The sequence below is a fragment of the Stenella coeruleoalba genome (genome assembly GCF_951394435.1).
Source record: "Stenella coeruleoalba genome assembly, chromosome: 4".
NCBI classification, from domain to species: domain Eukaryota; kingdom Metazoa; phylum Chordata; class Mammalia; order Artiodactyla; family Delphinidae; genus Stenella; species Stenella coeruleoalba.
In genome coordinates, this window is record NC_137149.1 from 16306369 (window position 1) to 16325889 (window position 19521).

Below are 19521 nucleotides of genomic sequence, written 5' to 3' on the forward strand. Positions count from 1 at the left end.
ATTTAATCCATTTATTTTTAAGATAATTATCAATATGTATGTTCCTATTACAATTTTCTTAATTGTTTTGGGTTTGTTATTGTAGGTGTTTTCCTTGTCTTGTGTTTCCTGCCTAGAGAAGTTCCTTTAGCATTTGTTGAAAGGCTGGTTTTGTGGTGCTGAATTCTCTTAGCTTTTGCTTGTCTGTAAATGTTTTAATTTCTCTGTTGAATCTGAATGAGATCCTTGCTGGGCAGAGTAATCTTGGTTGTAGGTTTTTCCCTTGCATCACTTTAAATATGTCCTGCCACACCCTTCTGGCTTGCAGAGTTTCTTCTGAAAGATCAGCTGTTAACCTTATGGGGATTCCCTTGTATGTTATGATTTTTTTTCCCTTGCTGCTTTTAATATTTTTTCTTTGTATTTAATTTTTGATAGTTTGATAAATATGTCTCTTGGCATGTTTCTCCTTGGATTTATCCTCTATAGGGTCTCTTCACTTCCTGAAGTTGATTGACTATTTCCTTTCCCATATTAGGGAAGTTTTCAACTACAATCTCTTCAAATATTTTCTGTCCCTTTCTTTTTCTCTTCTTCTTCTGGGACCCCTATAATTCAAATGCTGATGTGTTTAATGTTGTCCCAGAGGTCTCTGAGAATCTCCTGAATTCTTTTCATTCTTTTTTCTTTATTCTGCTCTGTACTAGTTATTTTCACTATTTTATCTTCCAGGTCACTTATCCGTTCTTCTGCTTCAGTTATTCTGCTATTGATTCCTTCTAGAGAATTTTCAATTTCATTTATCATGTTTTTCATCATTGTCTGTTTGCCCTTTAGTTCTTCTAAGTCTTTGGTAAACATTTCTTGTATTTTCTACATTTTATTTCCAAGTTTTTGGATCATCTTTACTCTCATTACTCTGTATTCTTTTTCAGGTAGACTGCCTATTTCCTCTTCATTTGTTTGGTCTGGTGGGTTTTTACCTTGCTCCTTCATCTGCTGTGTGTTTCTCTGTCTTCTCATTTTGCTTAACTTACTGTGTTTGGGGTCTCCTTTTTTCAGGCTGCAGGTTTGTAGTTCCTGTTGTTTTTGGTGTCTGTCCCCAGTGGCTAACGTTGCTTCAGCAGGTTGTGTAGGTTCCTGGTGCAGGAGATTAGCGCCTGTGTTCTGTTGGATGAGGCTGGATCTTGTATTTCTGGTGGGCATCTGGTGGTGTGTTTTGTGGTGTCTGTGACCTTATTTTCATTTTAGGCAGCCTCTCTGCTAATGGATGGGCTGTGTTCCTGTCTTGCTAGTTGTTTGGCATAGGTTGTCCAGCACTGTAGCTTGCTGGTCGTTGAGAGGAGCTGGGTCTTAGCATGGAAATGGAGATCACTGGGAGCACTTTTTCTGTTTGATATTATGTGGAGCTGGGAGGTCTCTGGTGGACCAATGCCCTGAACTCGGCTCTCCCACCTCAGAGGCACAGGCCTGACACCCAGCTGGAGCACAAAGATACTGTCAGCCACCCAGCTCAAAGAAGAGTGGGGGAGAAAGAAAGAAAGAAAGAAAGAAAGAAAGAAAGAAAGAAAGAAAGAAAGAAAGAAAGAAAGAAAGAAAGAGAGAAGAAAGAAAGAAAGAAAGAAGCAATCAAACCAAAAATCCAATCCACCAATGACACCAAGTGCTAAAAACCATATTAAAAAAAAATAAAGAAAAAAAAAAAAACGGGCAGACAGAGCCCTAGGACAAATGGTAAAAGCAAAGCTTTTCAGACAAAATTATACAAAGAAGCATACACATACACACTCACAAAAAGCGAAAAAGGAAAAAAAAAATATAACTAGCTATAAAAAAGAATGGAAGAGAGCAACCAAGTCAATAAACAAATCTACCAATGATAATAAACTCTACATACTAAACTAAGATAAACATAAAACCAGAAACAAATTAGATGCAGAAAGCAAACCCAAGTCTACAGTTCCTCCCAAAGTCCACCACCTCAATTTTTTGATAATTCCTTGTCTATTCAGTTATTCCAGAGATTCACGGTACATCAGGTTGATTGTGGAGGTTTAATTCGCTGCTCCTGAGGCTTCTGGGAGAAGTTTCCCCTTCTCTTCTTTGTTCACACAGCTCCTGGGGTTCAACTTTGGATTTGACCCTGCCTCTTTGTGTAGGTTGTCTGAGGGCGTCTTTTCCTGCTCAGCCACGATGGGGTTAAAGGAGCAGTGGATTAGGGGGCTCTGGCTCACTCAGGCCGTGAGGAGGGAGGGGTACGGATGTGGGGCGAGCCTATGGCAGCAAAGGCCAGTGTGACGTTGCACCAGCCTGAGGCGTGCCATGCGTTCTCCCGGGGAAGTTGTCCCAGGATCACAGGACCCTGGCAGTGGTGGGCTGCACAGGCTCCCAGGAGGGGAGGTGTGGATAGTGACCTGTGCTTGCACATTGGCTTCTTGGTGGCTGCAGCAGCAGCCTTAGCGTCTCATGCCCGTCTCTGTGGTCTGCATTGGTAGCCGCAGTTTGCGCCCGTCTCTGGAGCTCGTTTAGGTGGTGCTCTGAATCCCCTCTCCTCGCACACCCCGAAACAATGGTCTCTTGCCTCTTCGGCAGGTCCAGACTTTTTCCCGGACTCCCTCCCAGCTAGCTGTGGTGCACTAGCCCCCTGCAGGCTGTGTTCACGCAGCCAACCCCAGTCCTCTCCCTGGGATCCGACCTCCGAAGCTGGAGCCTCAGCTCCCAGACCCCGCCCGCCCTGGCGGGTGAGCAGACAAGCCTCTCGGGCTGGTGAGTGCCCATCGGCACCGATCCTCTGTGCGGGAATCTCTCCACTTTGCCCTCTGCACCCCTGTGGCTGCGCTCTCCTCCGTGGCTCTGAAGCTGCCCCCCTCTGCCACCCGCAGTCTCCACCCGCGAAGGGGCTTCCTAGTGTGTGGAAACCTTTCCTCCTTCACAGCTCCCTCCCACTGGTGCAGGTCCCGTCCCTATTCTTTTGTCTCTGTTTTTTTCTTTTGCCCTACCCATGTATGTGGGGAGTTTCTTGCCTTTTGGGAGGTCTGAGGTCTTATGGCAGCATTCAGTAGGTGTTCTGTAGGAGTTGTTCCACATTTAGATGTATTTCTGATGTATTTGTTGGGAAGAAGTTGATCTCCACGTCTTACTCCTCCACCATCTTGAAGGTCTCCCCCAAAAAACAGTTTTTAAACAGATTTTTATAAACATAACATACAACCAAGTTCTGTGAAACTATGAGTAAAAATATCTTTTTCATATATGGAAAATTAAACTGTATGAAACAAAGAATAGAAATAAACAAGAACTTGTCTTGAGATGTATTCCTCAAATATCTCCCATACTTGGATACTGAATCTAGTTTTATTTCAGATTTTTATAACTAATCTGGAAGAAAGAGGCCTCCTTAAAATCTACACAGCTGTAGAAGGGACATTTCCAGATATTTAAATGAATATCAATGTAAAGAAATTATAGATTTTGACCAATGAGTGATTTCTGTAGCTATGCTCTGCCTTTTCACTTGTCAGTGCATGTTTCTAACTAACAAAATTGCTATAAAATAAGAAGGCAATATGAAAAATTATATATTTAAAATATTATTATTCAATAACAATTATTAATTATTTAATAATATTTATCAACTGTGTATTATGTGCAACATGCTATTCTACAGTACATTAAGATAATACAAAAAAAAATGAGACACAATCTTTAACTGTAGGAAGTATGTGATCTAAATGGGTAATATCACTAGAAGAGAGGACCATAATGTTACAAGTAGTTTTAAAACTGTGATCAGGACTTTCAAGACTTCAGAGAAAATGCCTCAATATGTGTATATTAAAAACTACACATCTATATTGCTATTGGCAAAAGTAGGAAGGTGTGAAGGAGAGGAGAGGATGCTATAAGGACACTACCCGTCCTTCAACACAAATGATCAGGCAGTTAAATGAAAACTGATGGAATACTTTGATGGTTGATTGAAAGTAGAAGGCAGATTTAGAATGCTACAGTTGGGTTCTTTGAACACCAAAATACTACAAATAAAGGGGAGTAAAGTGAGTATACTACTACTGCTATTAATAACAATAATAATAATAATAGTAATTACTATTATTCTATAATTAAAAAGTGTAAGTAAATGCTTACATAGTCCTTACTATATTATAACAGGAAAATAATTGTAAGCTTCTTGAATGTCAGGCCAGTGGGTTTGTGTTTAAATCAATAAAAATTGGCCAGATGTTAGGGCATTTTGAACGGAGAACTATGAGGTTCACTTAAGAAAAGATTAATCTATAAGATTTGAATAACATAAATTAAAATTTGGGAAAAGTAACAGAGAGAATAGTTAGGCATTTCTTGCAGTAAATAATCATCTATCTTAAAGAGATTATTGACTGTCACGATAAAACGGATGTAATATATGTGAGGAACACTGGAATTAATATCTGACAGTAAGTTAGATGTGGGAACATGTAAGCAAAGAGAGGATTCTTTCATTACTCTGAGTTTTCTTGCCTAAGATGTGGGAAAGATGGAGTCAGGATAGAGCAGATTCTGGAGGGAACATAATTCTTTTAAATTCACTTTTGAAGACTAAAATGTTAGTAATGCTTAAAGCTATAGCAGTAGATGGTTCCATGAGGGAGATGATTTAGATAGCAAAACAAGGAAAGATAAAAACTTGACCAATGCCCCACTTCAGGGTCTAAGAGAGAAACAAAAGACAAGTGTTATGGAGAGCAGATCATTTGCCAGAGGGAAAAGTCATTATAGGGCAATAGAAATAATAATATGTGCTTCCCAAACATTCAGAAATGCCTGTATGCTCTGAAACCCAAACTTCTTCAATATTTTAGGACTTCATTATGTGGACTTAAAAATACGAATCTATGTTAATCTAAATCAGTCTAAGTATTACACAAGCATGACTTCTTTAAATTTCCTAAAACTGTCTACCAATAAGGTATCTGTGAAATAGCTTTCCTCAACATCTTGTTTAAATGAGCTTCATAAAGTTCATTAAAAATATAAAACACTGTCTCTGGTTCATCATTTTTTGTTTCTTTCTTTTAACTTACTTTTTAATTGTACAGTTAACAAGGTCTCCTTCATAACAGTAATCAAAATTTTTTTTATTTCATTGATGTATCTGTTTACTTGTTTGTCTCTCTCCCCCACTAGAATATAGAACCTGTGAGACAGAGAAATATGTATGCCTTATTGTAACTCCCAAGCCTAGCTGAGAACATGACATCTAGTAGTTGCTTATGAATTATCTTTTCTTGAAAGCACAAAGTCTCTGAATACATAAATAAATATGCAAAATAAAATTTATGCTCTGAAAAATAATCAGTTGCTGCTCACAATGTAAAAAACTTAAATAAATGGAATTGTAAAGTCCTTGAAATTGAATTTCTGCTTCTCTTATCTCGAAAGTATCAAACTTGGCATTAACTTTTAACTAAAAGACAAACTTACCATTTCATAAAGGAAAAATAATAAAGTACAAAAGAGAGAAAAATACTAAGTGGTATTATGAGCTCTTGATAAACTGCCAGATTAATCTCTTCTGGTCACACACATACAACTTCTGAGGCTTTCTTTTGCTTGGAAAAGATGATGCATTAAAACAACACACTGGTTATAGAGTGGGAAATTGGGGAAGGAAGTCAGTCATATTTTTCAAAGCTGGTGACACTAACTTATTTCCATTTTCAACCAGAGGGTGAGATTTTCACACTCCCATAATCCTGTTCTTTAAAAATGCATTTAGCATTTTGCATTTAGAAGAGTAGAATGTTGAAACCAAGCACCCCTCTGTGCTTTTTTGGTCTTCTAACCAAAGAAGTGGGCAAATTAAGGGTCCAGCTTTTGGTGGTGTACTATGTACTGTTCCATTTCTCTCCTCCCTTTCGGAGAATTAGGCTTAAGTGATTTGCTACACTTCACAATGGACACTAATGCTTACTTTGTTTTATGCATTTATTTAACAAATCATATCTTCATTATAACTCGAAGGCTAAGAAATAGAAAGCTTGTATTTCTGGCCTTTTACCTTTGCTCTTCATCATCAGATCCCTGAAGCTTGCAAGTCTTTTATTTAGTCCTTTCTTTTATCAGGATATTTGAAAGGGCAGGTATATTATATCCCAACACACCCACACTGCTCCGGCTTCCTGTGTGGCTCTGGCAGCCCAGTTTCCTCCTTTGACAAACTTCTTCCATCTCGCCCTGGCAGTGGGAGACCCCATAGCTTAGAAGACTGGACTGTGCCTTCCACCAACCACCTTAATTAATAACCTGCAATAATTATAATGACTAAGTCTATATGTGGGATTTTTGCCCTCTCTGTCTTATTCATTTATACTTATCTATGTTACTACCAAAATTTCAAACCTAACTCTTCTTTCATCCCTATTTTTTAAAATATAACTTTCCCTCATTCTGTCTTTTTCCTGAAATGAGAGGTATAAATTTAATGTAGATAATTTTCCCCAAGTTTCTTACTAGCTTGCATTCCCTTCCGCCAGCGGAGTGGGGTAACCAAGTGCTCAGAAACATAAAAGTGATCACTATGCTGTACACCTGAAACTAATATAACATTGTAAATCAACCATAATTCAATAAAAAAATAAAAGTGATCACAGCGAGCAGAAAAGTATGGAAACCAGAGGCTGAAATTTTGCAGATGTAGTGTTTTTTACAAATTCATGACTCTCAACATTTGAAGTTTCATTGTTTTCATTAAGAACAAATATACACATATCAGATGTAACATGGGTATTTTAAATTATGTGCTAATAGCTGTGATAAACTATCAGAATATATCCATTTATTGACTGGGTGTTTAAAATAAAAAATATAAGAAAACCCACATATTATTTAAAGGTTTCCTGATCATTCAGTCATAATGAATATGACTGAAGATAAAATGAGAACAATTATCCTTAGTGATGAGGATAATTTTATATTTAATACTACAGATTTCAGAAGAATTAATCACAAAACCTAACCCTTGCATAGGTTTCTTACCTCTCAGCTCACAGAATCCACAGAAGTAATTTGAATTTTGATGCAGACCTTTTTGCACTGTACAAAATGTCAAAATAATGAATTAATGTTCCACATTAGCTCTATCAATTGCTTTAATTGGCTCATAAAATTAAATCCCCAGGCTTGAGCTATACCCATAAACTGGCATATGAGCCAGAACAAATAGAATTAACATATAGATATAGGATCATTCAAATTAAAATTAAAAATCCTGGAATGGAGAAAGAGAATCTTCAAAATTATTGAACAACATTTAGAACTTCCTTATGCTGTAGTAAATTATCAGTGTATAAATTAGGTCTGCACAAAGTTCCAAGCATTTTATAAATGGATTATAATTATACATCACTTTATCAACAAAACAATTCCATGAAGTAGCTTTTATGATAAATACCATTTTTCAAAGAATAAAACTGAGGAACAGGGAAGTTCAATAACTTGTCCAATGTTATTAATCCACAAAGCAGTAATCCCAGAAATTGAACATAGAGAACTTGACTCCGAAGCCCCAAATCAACCATGGTGTTCTTCACACTGCCTCTAGGTTATATGTTTCCCTCCCCTGAACCACATACACACACACACACACACACATGCACACGCACACACACACACATACATTCAGCTGTTTTTAAAAACATTTTTGCCACTATACTTGCTGCTATATTATACATTGTATTTTTATCTTCCCAGGAACACTATAAAATAAGTATTATTTTCTTCCCATTTTACAATTAAAAACCTAAAATTTAGAAAGATTAGTTTGTCTAGAACCACAGAATAGAGAGCCCAGAAATAAATTCCGTTTCCTTCCAGCTTCTGGTGTCCATCTGCCTTCCTTGACTTGTGGCTTCATTGCTCCAATCTTCAAGGCCAGCATCTTCAAATCTCTCTCTCTCTGTTCTGTCTTCATATTGTTTACTCCTCTGGGTATAGTAAAATAACCCTCTATCTTCCTCTTATAAGGATATATATTGATTGCATTTAGTGCCCACTTGGATAATCAAGGGTAATCTCATCATCTCAAAATCTTTAATCACATCTGCCAAGAGTCTCTTTGGCCACATAAAGCAACATTCACAGAATCCAAGAATTAGGAAATGAATTCTTTTTCAGCCATCACATATTCCAAGTCAAATTTATTAATATTTTAGCCATAGTTACCATATATTTTGGACTCCAGGAAAAGAGCAAGCTTAGTTATTTGCGAGACTAATCCTAATGCCTATACTAGTGATCTCATTTCCTCTGGTTTCACCCCAGGACCTTGTCCCATCAATTATGCTTTTATTCTTATGTATCAATTTCTCCTTCCACATTGGTGCCTTTCCTTAAAGCCTAATATCATGTGTAAATCTCTCCTGCCTCATTTTCCAAGTACATATATGATAGATTAAACAGGGGTGCTAATTCTTTTACAAATCTCCCACCCCCAACACATACACACAAACATGCACACACACCTTTAAACTGGGTAAGCTCTATGACTACCCTCCCCAGTAAAAAATGATGAAATGACACTGTGCCAGAGTCCAGGCTCAGCTATTTACAGACTGGCAGCTTCCATGTCTGCCACTGGAAATTTTCCCTCCAGGAGTCCTCATCCACCATGTAAGAAGTCTGACTATCTTGACAACCGTTCTTGGGGTCCACGCACTATAACATGGTTAATAGTCCAAGCTGAGCCTATCTTTCCTGTCCTCTTTAACAAAGCATAAGGCATGTGAATGAAGCTGCTCTGATTTCTCTAGACTGGCCCATCCACCAGCTGGATATTACTGAGTGGCCTCAATCAATACCACATGGAGCAGAAGATTTGGCCAGATGATTCCTGCTTGAATTTCTGCCCCACAAAATCATGAGTTAAAATACAATTCTTAGAGTTTAAAGCCTCTAATTTTGGAGGTAATTTGTTGTGCAACAAGAGATGGAATTTGGAATCTGGAAATAACACTGACTTTTGGACCAGGTGGTAAGCAAAGTTGGACGGCCCTAGAGGAGATTCTTAATAAAATCTGGAGGCATCTCAATGAGATTTTTGGTGAGGGCTGAGAGAACAGAGAGGAATTTGCAGTCGGTAGTTAGAGAAAATGATACCTTCATAATGTGTAGCAGAAAATTTGGCAATAAATGTGGAAAATAAAAAGGGTGCCTAATTAACTTACCGATCCTGCTCTGGAGATTTTCAAGCAGAAGGTAAAATGTGCCAGTCACTTCTCTTAGTTCCTATGAGAAAATATGAAAGGCAGATATGAACTAAAGAAGGACCTGCTCACTTTTGATCATAGTATACAGGAAATATAAAGGAGAAAAGTCTTCCTGGGTTGGAAAACCAATCTGTTTCTTATCCACATTCTCTTCAAGCAAAACATTTTTAAAGAAAAAAAAAATGGCGTCGGGATAAATATCAAATCCAGCATGGAGCTGAAAGATTCTTTGTTAAGACCACAGAAAGATCTGTGGCAGTGCAACACATCTTCAGCTAGTCAAAAGCCAAGGGGATTATTTTATTAATCTTCTCTTCTAAGACAGAAAGCTTCTAAGAATCCTAAAGACATTGTCTCACAGATACCTTACACAGGGTCTTTCACAAGATTGAAAGGGTCTATCTATCTAATCTAGTGACCTGATAATATTCATTGAAAACCTGTAATGTTTTTAAGAGGATTATATCATCAGAAGCAACAATAGCTTAGACTAAAAGGGACAGGGAAAGTACAAAATGAAAAGAGCTCTTATGCCTCCCTAGTTTCCAAACAGGCATAGAAGACCATGTGGTTGCAAACACGTACCAAGAAGGATAATTCAGAGGACAAAACCAAGAGCCAATAGGATAGAATTAAGAGCCACAGAAAATATTCCCAGGAAGCAGGATTCAGAACTAATCAAGGATCTGGTGACATTTTCCAGGCTGAATCTCAGAGTTTCTGTGAAACAGTGGCTGCTATGTGCCTAAGGATTTTTTTTTTTCCTTTTTGAATAGGAATGCCTATTGTGGTTCTCCTGTCTCATTCTTATCACTATGTAGTAAGTTTTTTGGTGAGAAGGGGAGAAACAGTGTAGAAAACTTATCAATTGAGTTTACACAATTTTAGAGTGAGAGGAACCATACTCATGAAATGATACCCAAGGAACATCATAACACCTGGATCTAACTTAGGTAATAAGATCCAGAACTTTGAGCTAATAATGCTGTATTAGAATGAAACTTTAAGGATGTTGGGATGGAGTGAATGTATATTTTTAGGGGAAGGAGGCCAGAATATAATCAACATGTGTCTAGAGAGAGAACCATGGTGAATTAAAGACAGCCAAGCATTCTTTAAGATTTCTGTCATCAAGAGATGGGGCTTACTTCCTCTTCCTTTGACTGTAGGAGGACTCTCTGAGTACTTTGACCAACAAAATAAGCCAGAAGTGAGACTGTGCTAGATTTTTGTCTCAGTCCTTAATGACACTAGCAGCATATACTTCCTATCCTTTAAAGACTTACCTTTAGATCCCAGTTACCATGTTATGAGAAGCTAAAGCCACACAGAAACACTGAATAAAGGTACCCCAGTAGACAGCTCTGAGTTCATCTTGGATATTCAGCCAGGCTGAGCCTTCAGATGATTTCTTCCCCAGCCACTAATTGACTGTAATCCCTTGAGAGACTCCAAGTAAGAACCACCTGTCTGCTCCTAGTGAAACCTCAGTATCATGAGAAATAATTACAAATTCTAGTTTTATGCCACTGTGGTTTGTGAGGTACATAACACAGCAGTAAACAAATGGAAAAATGAACAATCTTCTTTTGTTGCTGTCCAACAATTTCCATAGATTCTGCAAAATTGTGTGTCATTTTTGCTAGAAGTAGTTGTGCAGCCATGAGCTGTATTTTGCAGATCTTTTGGGATTCAGGGATTTTCATGATATGATTTTAACCATCTGAATGTGAGCAGAAGCATATTACCTACCCAATCCATGATGTTTCTAAGTTTAATTCTTGCTTGGAATAGCTCAATATCATTTTTTTCCCATAAAACATTCACTTTTTAGGATCAATTGAAATCTCACCCCCTTCTAGAAGACCCGTTCTCCCACACATGCAGACTCTTATCACCTCTTCTACTTCATTGGAATCAGTACTTCTTTCTCTCTGTTCCCAACACACTTTAAAATCATTATTTTTATTTAACTCATTAAAAATAGTTGAATGAATTTCCTCATTCACTACTGTTTTAGTCTGTTCAGGCTACTGCAACAAAGTACCACTGACTGGGTGGCTTATAAACAACAGAAATTTATTTCTCACAGTTCTGGAGGCTGGAAGACCAAGATGGGCATGCCAGTGTGCTCAGATGAGTGCTTAACTTGTATACTAACATTGCAAAAGGGCCTAGGGGGCTCCGTGAGATCTCTTTTATAAGATCATTAATCCCACTCCTGACGATGAAGCCTCACCTACTAACACCATTGCCTTTGGAGGTTAGGATTTCAACATGACTTTGGGGGTGGGGGACACAAACATTCAGATCATAGCAAACATGTTAACGTCTTGACATCAAGGAACTATAATTCTAGTACTTACCAATGCCAGATACATACTGAATATTTTATGTTGAATAGAAGATGAATACATTAATTAGCTACAGTCTTCATTTAAATTCCTTAGAATCTATTAAGTTTAAAAAGACAAATTTTGTATACTATATTCTATCTCTTTTGCTCAAATAAGTAAAAACTTTTAAGGACTACCTTGATGTTTCCTTTATAAAATGAGGTCTGAAACAAAATTATACATTATCACTTTGGATAGATTAAGTGAAAGATGAAAAAAAAAGTATTGAGAAATTTACTTGAAAATAAATTCACTTTATCTCCCTTCTAAAAAATTTTCACCAAAATTGCAAAACATTTAAAACCATACCAAGAAACTTGATAAATTATTATACTGGAATTATATTGTTATTTCAGCCGTACTGCTATCAGTTGAGGATTTTCTAAAAAATTAAGGTTTTAACACTAACTGTCAGAAAAAAGTATCTCCATCTTATTATTATAACTCTGGTTGAATAAATTTCACTTCTTTAAAGCTAATTATGTCTTCTCTTCATACACTTTGAGAATGATCAGTGTAATTTTAGATAGAAAACAAAGACAGTTTCAATCTTGAAGGAAATTGTGCATTTCATATTTTATCATAGAGTAATATTCATCAGCATGTGTACTTAAGGTTTCCATAATAGAAAACATACACTAATTCAAAATGTCATGTCTTCCTTAAAGCCATACATGAATAGCATATATATGGAGAAAACTCAGTATTGTTAGGATAATAACTTCACATGAGAGACAAAATTTGTTTCATCTCTTTGGTACCTTATGATGCTTTACTATTTGACTATATCTTGGAATGTGGATACAGATTATCCTTATTTTGCAGGAAAGTAGACTGCTAGAGTTTTAGACCTTTCAGTTTGAATGTTTATCCTATATTGTTTCAAGTTAACTCTTGGGACCAAAGCAAGGAAGGAAGATCTTGTCAGCACTATGAACCTGAAGTTGGATAAGAGAAAACAATTTCAAAAAACTCTGCATTTTCTCTTTACAAAGTTGTAGAAGTTTCTTTACATTCCAACATTTTTATATTTGAGGAAAACAATATTACATGCTGACCTGTTAAGGATAAAATATTACTCTTTTGATTACCAAAAAAGCAATATTTTCTTAAACAGATGATATTAAAAGAAGCATGCAGAATTGTGAAAGATGAAGTGTATGTGAATATATACCTAATTATTTTTCCACTAGGATGTGAAAGATGCTTTGGCACATGAAGAGATTAAATAGTAAGGTGCTGAGAGATAGAGTTGATACTTTTATAGTTCTAAGTTTTAGACACTTTTGGTAGATAACTAATTCTACTTTGAAATTCTCTCCTTCTTATGAGAGTCTAGTTTGGTATTTCATTTGCATACAGAACTAAAGACTCTAAACTCATTTCCTTGTACTTTATCTTATGAAGCATATTTTTCTGTCTTTTCTTCTCAAGTCATAATGTGTTCTTAATGTATAAATCAACACTCAATATTTTTATACATGTCTTATGTACATATTTACATTCATTTATTTGGGAGTAAAAAAGTAATGTTTCCCCTATGGATTATAAGGTATGTATATATGTCCAAATAAAACAGATACAGCCAAATAATTTCCCAAGTGGTTGTACCAATTTACACTCCCACTGGCTATGGTGAGAAAATTTGGTCATAGGCAATCTTTCTAATTTTTGATATTCTTCTAGGTATATAATAGTATCTTGTTTTGGTTCTTAGTTACATTTCCCTAATTATTAATGAAGTCAAACACCTTTTGTTATATTAATTATTCAAGTGGATAATTTTAGTGAAGTGCCTATTCAAATCCAAAGACCATTATTTACTGTTTTCCTCGTTGATTTGTAGATTATATGAGGTTTTGTTGATGTTGTTGTTGTTATATATGTTGCAATTTTTAATTCTATTTTTATTCTAAATACTATCTTTTGACGTACAGAATCCCTTATCTTTAATGTAATCCATTTTATCAATCTTTTATTTAATGTTAGTGCATTTTATATTTGGTTTAAGAAATATTTCCCTACTCAGAGTTTATAAAAATATTCTCCTTTATTAATTTTTAGGAGCTCATTATTGCACCATCTGCATTTATATCTTTAATTCAACTGAAATGATTTTGAGTACAGTGTGAAGGATGTGACTAATTTTTAGTTAATTTTTATATCTATACACTTCATTCTGGAAGAACTAATGAAAAGATAATTCTTCTCACCGTTTTTCAGTACAACTTTTGTCAAAATTCAAGCATCCAACTGTGAATGGGTCAGTTTCTGGACTCTTTATTCTGATTCATTGGTCTATTAATCTATCATCACACCAATGCTGTACTGTTAAAATTCATGTAGACTTACAGAGAAGTGTAATACTCAGTAGAGGAAGCTCTCCCATTTAGCAGTTCTTAAAAATGGTCCTCTGTAATTTTGACTCTTTGAATTTCTATATGCAAATTAGAATTAATTTGTGAATTCATATAAAACCTTTCAGAAATTGTATTGGAATTGCATAGAATCTACACAAAAATTTCTGAAGAACTGACATCTTTAAGATACTGAGTCTTCATATTCCATGAATATGATATAATTTTCCCTTTATTTTTATTTTTTAAATTTCTCTCAGTAATATTTAATAAATTTTTATGTAGATATTTTGCACATCTTTTATTATATTTATTCCTAATTTGTTTATGATGCTCCTATATAGATCATCATCTTTAAAATTTTATTTTCAAATTATTGTTTGTAAAAATAGTTACAAGGAAATAAAGAAGGAAATAAAATTGCTTTTTTTGTATATTAATCTCTTATCCAGAAACAGTGCTAAGAACATTTATTTATACTAAAATTTTTTCTGTAGACCTTTTTGATTTGTATGTACTCAATCATATAATCTATAAATAATGGCAAGTTTATTCTTTCTTTAAGCAGCCCTTAAAACTTTTATTTCTTAGTCTTACATTTTTTCACTGAGTAGGGTATATATAATGTTAAATAAAAGAGATAACAGAGTATATCCTTACCTCATACCCATTCTTCATAAGAAAAATGTAAGTATATTACCTTTGAGTATGACTTTTAATGTAGTTTTCCTTTAACATATTAGGGAAGTTCTCTTTTATTTCTGGTTTTACCAAAAGCTTTATTTATCTAATTATTTAATAATTAATGTATGTTGAATTTGATCAGATGTTTCCCTAGCATCTGGAAAAAAATCTTATGATTTTTCTCCTTTATTTTATTGATGTAATTATTTACCCAGATACCTGTATGTTAAATCAGTTCTACATTCCTAGAATATATCCAGCTTTGGATGATAAATTTTCTAGTTATATTTGGTGGAAAACTTGGTATGAAGTGGAATTTCTACATTATTAGTTTTGTTTGTTTTACATCTATATTTGAAAATATGCCTTCAAGAAATTTACTATAGATGAAAATGTTAAATTCTAATGTTATCACCTAATGAAAGAAAGAAAGAATGAACAGTTGGAAATAATTATTTTTAAAAAGGATTAAGAGTTCCATAATTTTAAGAATGAATCACAAGTTGTTGATGTATTGATATCTTACATATCTTTAGAACATTGTAGTCACCTAATTTTCTTTAGATAAACGCTTGGGTGATGCCCAGAACCAAGGTTTTCAAGTTCAATGTCCTATATATCATTCTGTCAATTATTACTTCTTCTCTTTATGTTTCAAAACTTTATTTTTAGATCCCACAGTCTGATATTTTTAAATGAACATAATCTTCTTTATGTAAAATTAATAGAACATTTTGCTTATGTTTCAATTCCCTCTCCATTTTGGGTTATAAACTTCCAGGCAAGTATCTAAATTCATGTTTTTGAAAATAACTTCACAAATATACACATTTCCTTTCCTGAAATGCACTGATAAGGTAACAATGTGCCTGATATGCTCTATTTATGGATGTTATGGCAAGAGAAAAAAAAAATGAAGGAAATCTGGAACATAACAGTGATTTGGAAGCTTCAATATAATCTATGATGCCAAAGGTGAATTTCCCCTTAAAAGTTTTTTAATTTAATTTTTATTTTATATTGGAGTATAGTTGATTTACAATGTTGTGTTAGTTTCAGGTGTACAGCAAAGTGATTCAGTTATATATATATATATATATATATATATATATACCATTCTTTTTCAGATTCTTTTCTCACGTAGGTTATTACAGAATACTGAGTAGAGTTCCCTGTGCTATACAGTAGGTCCTTGTTGGTTATTTATTTTATATATAGTAGTGTGTGTATGTTAATCCCAAACTCCTAACTTATCCCTCCTCCACACCTTTCCCCTTTGGTAACCATAAGTTTGTTTTCAAAGTCTGTGAGTCTGTTTCTGTTTTATAAATAAGTTCATTTGTATCATTTTCTTTTAGATTCCACATATAAATGATATTTGTCTTTCTCTGTCTGATTTACTTCACTTAGTATGATAATCTCTAGGTCCATGTTGCTGCAAATTGCATTATTTCATTCTTTTTTATGGCTGAGTAATAGTCCATTGTATATATGTACCACATTTTCTATATCTATTCCTCTGTCTATGGAAATTTACATTGCTTCCCTGTCTTGGCTATTGCAGATAGTGCTACAATCTACAGTAGTGTGCATATATCTTTTCAAATTATGGTTTTCTTTGTATATAAGCCCAGGAGTGGGATCGCTGTATCATATGGTATTTCTATTTTTAGTTTTTTAAGGAACCTCCATACTGTTCTCCACAGTGGTTTGGAGAATGAGAGAAAGTATTTGTAAATGAAGCGAATGACAAGGGATTAATCTCCAAAACATACAAAAAGCTCATGCAGCTCAATATCACAAAAACAAACAACTAAATCAAAAAATGGGCAGAAGATCTAAATAGACATTTCTCCAAAGAAGACATACAGATGGCCAAAAAGCACATGAAAAAATGCTGAACATTGCTAATTATTAGAGAAATGCAAATCAAAACTACAATGAGGTATCACCTCACACTGGTCAGAATGGCCATCATCAATATATCTACAAACAATCAATGCTGGAGAGGGTATGGAGAAAAGGAATGCTCCTGCACTGTTGATGGGAATGTAAATTGGTACAATCCCATTAAATTTTTAAATAATTAATGCTAAGAATACTTTCATTCCATTGCAGATAGATAAAAAGAAGCAATCTTTAGAGAAAACAAACTTAATAATACCCAATATCAGGTGAAAATTCTTCAATAAGGAGTAATAATTATATGGCTGTCTTTTCTGACCACATGAGTTTGATTACAATTGCTATTTCACATTCCATTATTGTATTTTTATTAGCAATGATGAAAAGATTCTTTTAAATTATGCTTTTATAAGGACAGCAGATAGAAAGAGAGTGACAAAATACACTTTCTGGAATAATTAAATTTAATGTTCTACAGATTATTTGCTCTGTCCACATTAACTCCTAATTCATTTCTTTTCTTGGTTATATTCTGTTGAAACTTTTAGTTAGGATAGTCTTGTGTCATATAGATCAGAAATAGTTATTTCTTGTGTTAAGATTTCAATACTAATTGCATTTCATTACAGCTTTGTACTCAAAATGCCAGGCATGTTTTGATTATTATCTAGAAATATTATTCCTTATTATTCTTGGTGGTGCCACCTATTCTTTTATTCTCTATTTTCTGAACCTATTAAAGTGTTGGAAAGAGGCCTAATATAATATTTCTTTTTACTGGAAGGGAAGTTTCCAGACTGAGCCAGACCCTAGAAGGAAGACTTGTTGCTCCTTCCATAATACTCTTAAATTCCCTTTCTCTTGATGAAGATAATGAAGCCTATGGGCAATGACTTGAATGACAGCTTAACATGCAAGAGGATCATAAATGCAATGAACTGAAGGCTGGAATTATATACCATGTGCTGGATACCAACTGATACAAAGGAAAAGAACATTTCTATGATGTGCTTTAAATGTTTTTAAGAAATGTGGTTTGAGTAGAAAGATTGTACATTCATATATAGATCATTTCTATCATTTTTGGTTTCAAACAAAAAAGTTAATATGCATAAAGTTGTTGCTTTGGAAATATCTCAACTTTTACATCTTGCTAGAACTGTGTAGAGCTGTGGAACAGTGCCCAGAACCTCAAGCAAAACAAAACAAAGCACAACAAAACAAAAAGAAAATAACAAACTAAAAAACCCACCAATTTAATTATGAAGACAGTTGTTGAATATTGGTATTATTTCAGAGTTTAAGAGCAGTTTGATAGAGTATCCAGAATTCTTTCTTTCTGAAAAAAATCAAGTTGCATAAAATTTTAAAATATAAAATGAACACAGGATGTTTACTTGTCTCCTAAGCAAATTGTTAGGGTTTTGGATTTTTAATCGTAAGTGGATAAACCTTTATCTAGTTGGAATCTTCAGTTGAAAAATTGTCAGGTTTTATTCAACTTAAAATCCAAGTGTTCTTTATTATATATTGAGAAATAATATAGTTTGAAACGGTTATTCCCCACAGTATAGTGTTGAATCAGCAGGCCTTGATTACTCACTCAGTAGGATGTCTTTGAATTGGTTAAATCAAATAACTGTCATGTTGGACAATTCATGAAGGACTAATAAAGTAGATGGAAACTGGATAAAAGCCAAAACAGACTTTTGAAAGGGAAAGCGATGACCATGAAAATTATATATCATTCAGTTTAGGTGTAAACATCCATCTGTCCCTATTATGTTATAATAGATTATTATTCAAATGCATACTTAAAGGAAGATTCTCAACTGATAAGAAATTGGTTTAGATTCTAATAAACACCCTCCCACCCAAAAAAAAAGATAAACATTTTAGTTTTGTACAAACCATCTGTGTTTGATTAAACTGAAAAACTGGAGTGAAGAAACTTATGTTTCTGTTAAATTTTTCCATTCATAATAAAATATCACCAGTATCCCAAACAAAAGTACATTTTACATTTAATTACTTGCTACTGGCAACAAACATTAATTAAAAGTAAAATTTCAAAATATTTTGAACATCATAAAATTTTTACACACACATAATATTAAGGGATGCAAATTTATGCAAAATATTTATGCTATTTTTAATACTTTTAAGGGAGAATACTTTCTTTATGACAGGGAAACCATTTCTGGATTAAATTAGTGAACTCAATAATTCAATTCAGTTTCTCAAAATCAAATTAATGGTTTGATTCAATTGAATACTCCATATAGCATAAATTTTTTAATTATTTTATCTGTTTTTTACTTTTCAAATTTACATTGAGTTAATAAAATTTTCTGAAAGACCTATGGGGTTTTTGTTGTTAGGCTTTTGATAATATGCCCTTAATTAAGAAAACGTTGATCTTTCTAATCCCTTCTAGTTAAAGATGACTCAAAATTTCTGTAAAGAGGGAAAAGTTAAAGATGCTGAATGTTTTAAGCTCAGTGATACTGAAATTTAAAAAGTAAAAAAAAATTAACTCAAATTTTTGTTAATTCTTCTTTTATAATATTTCTTAAAATTTTTACCTTTAAACATTTTTATTATCCTTAGCTCAATACCATTTCACTAAATACTTGGACAGTTGCTATAACTTCTTAATAGGCTCTTTGTTCCTTCAGTGTCCCTTTTTCTAATACAGATTACATAATCCTAGGAGAATAGGCCTTTAAAAAATTTTAATAACTCTATTATCTAAAGGATCAAGACCACAGCTTTTCATCACAATTAAAACTATTCCTCTATTCCTCCAATCAGTTTATTTTATGTTACAAAATTCATTTTGAATTTTTTTTCTCCATTCTTAGATTTTATATAACCCCCATATATATGTTCCACAGTTTTAAGTCTCTTGATACCTGTGGCCAAATTTATCCTGAG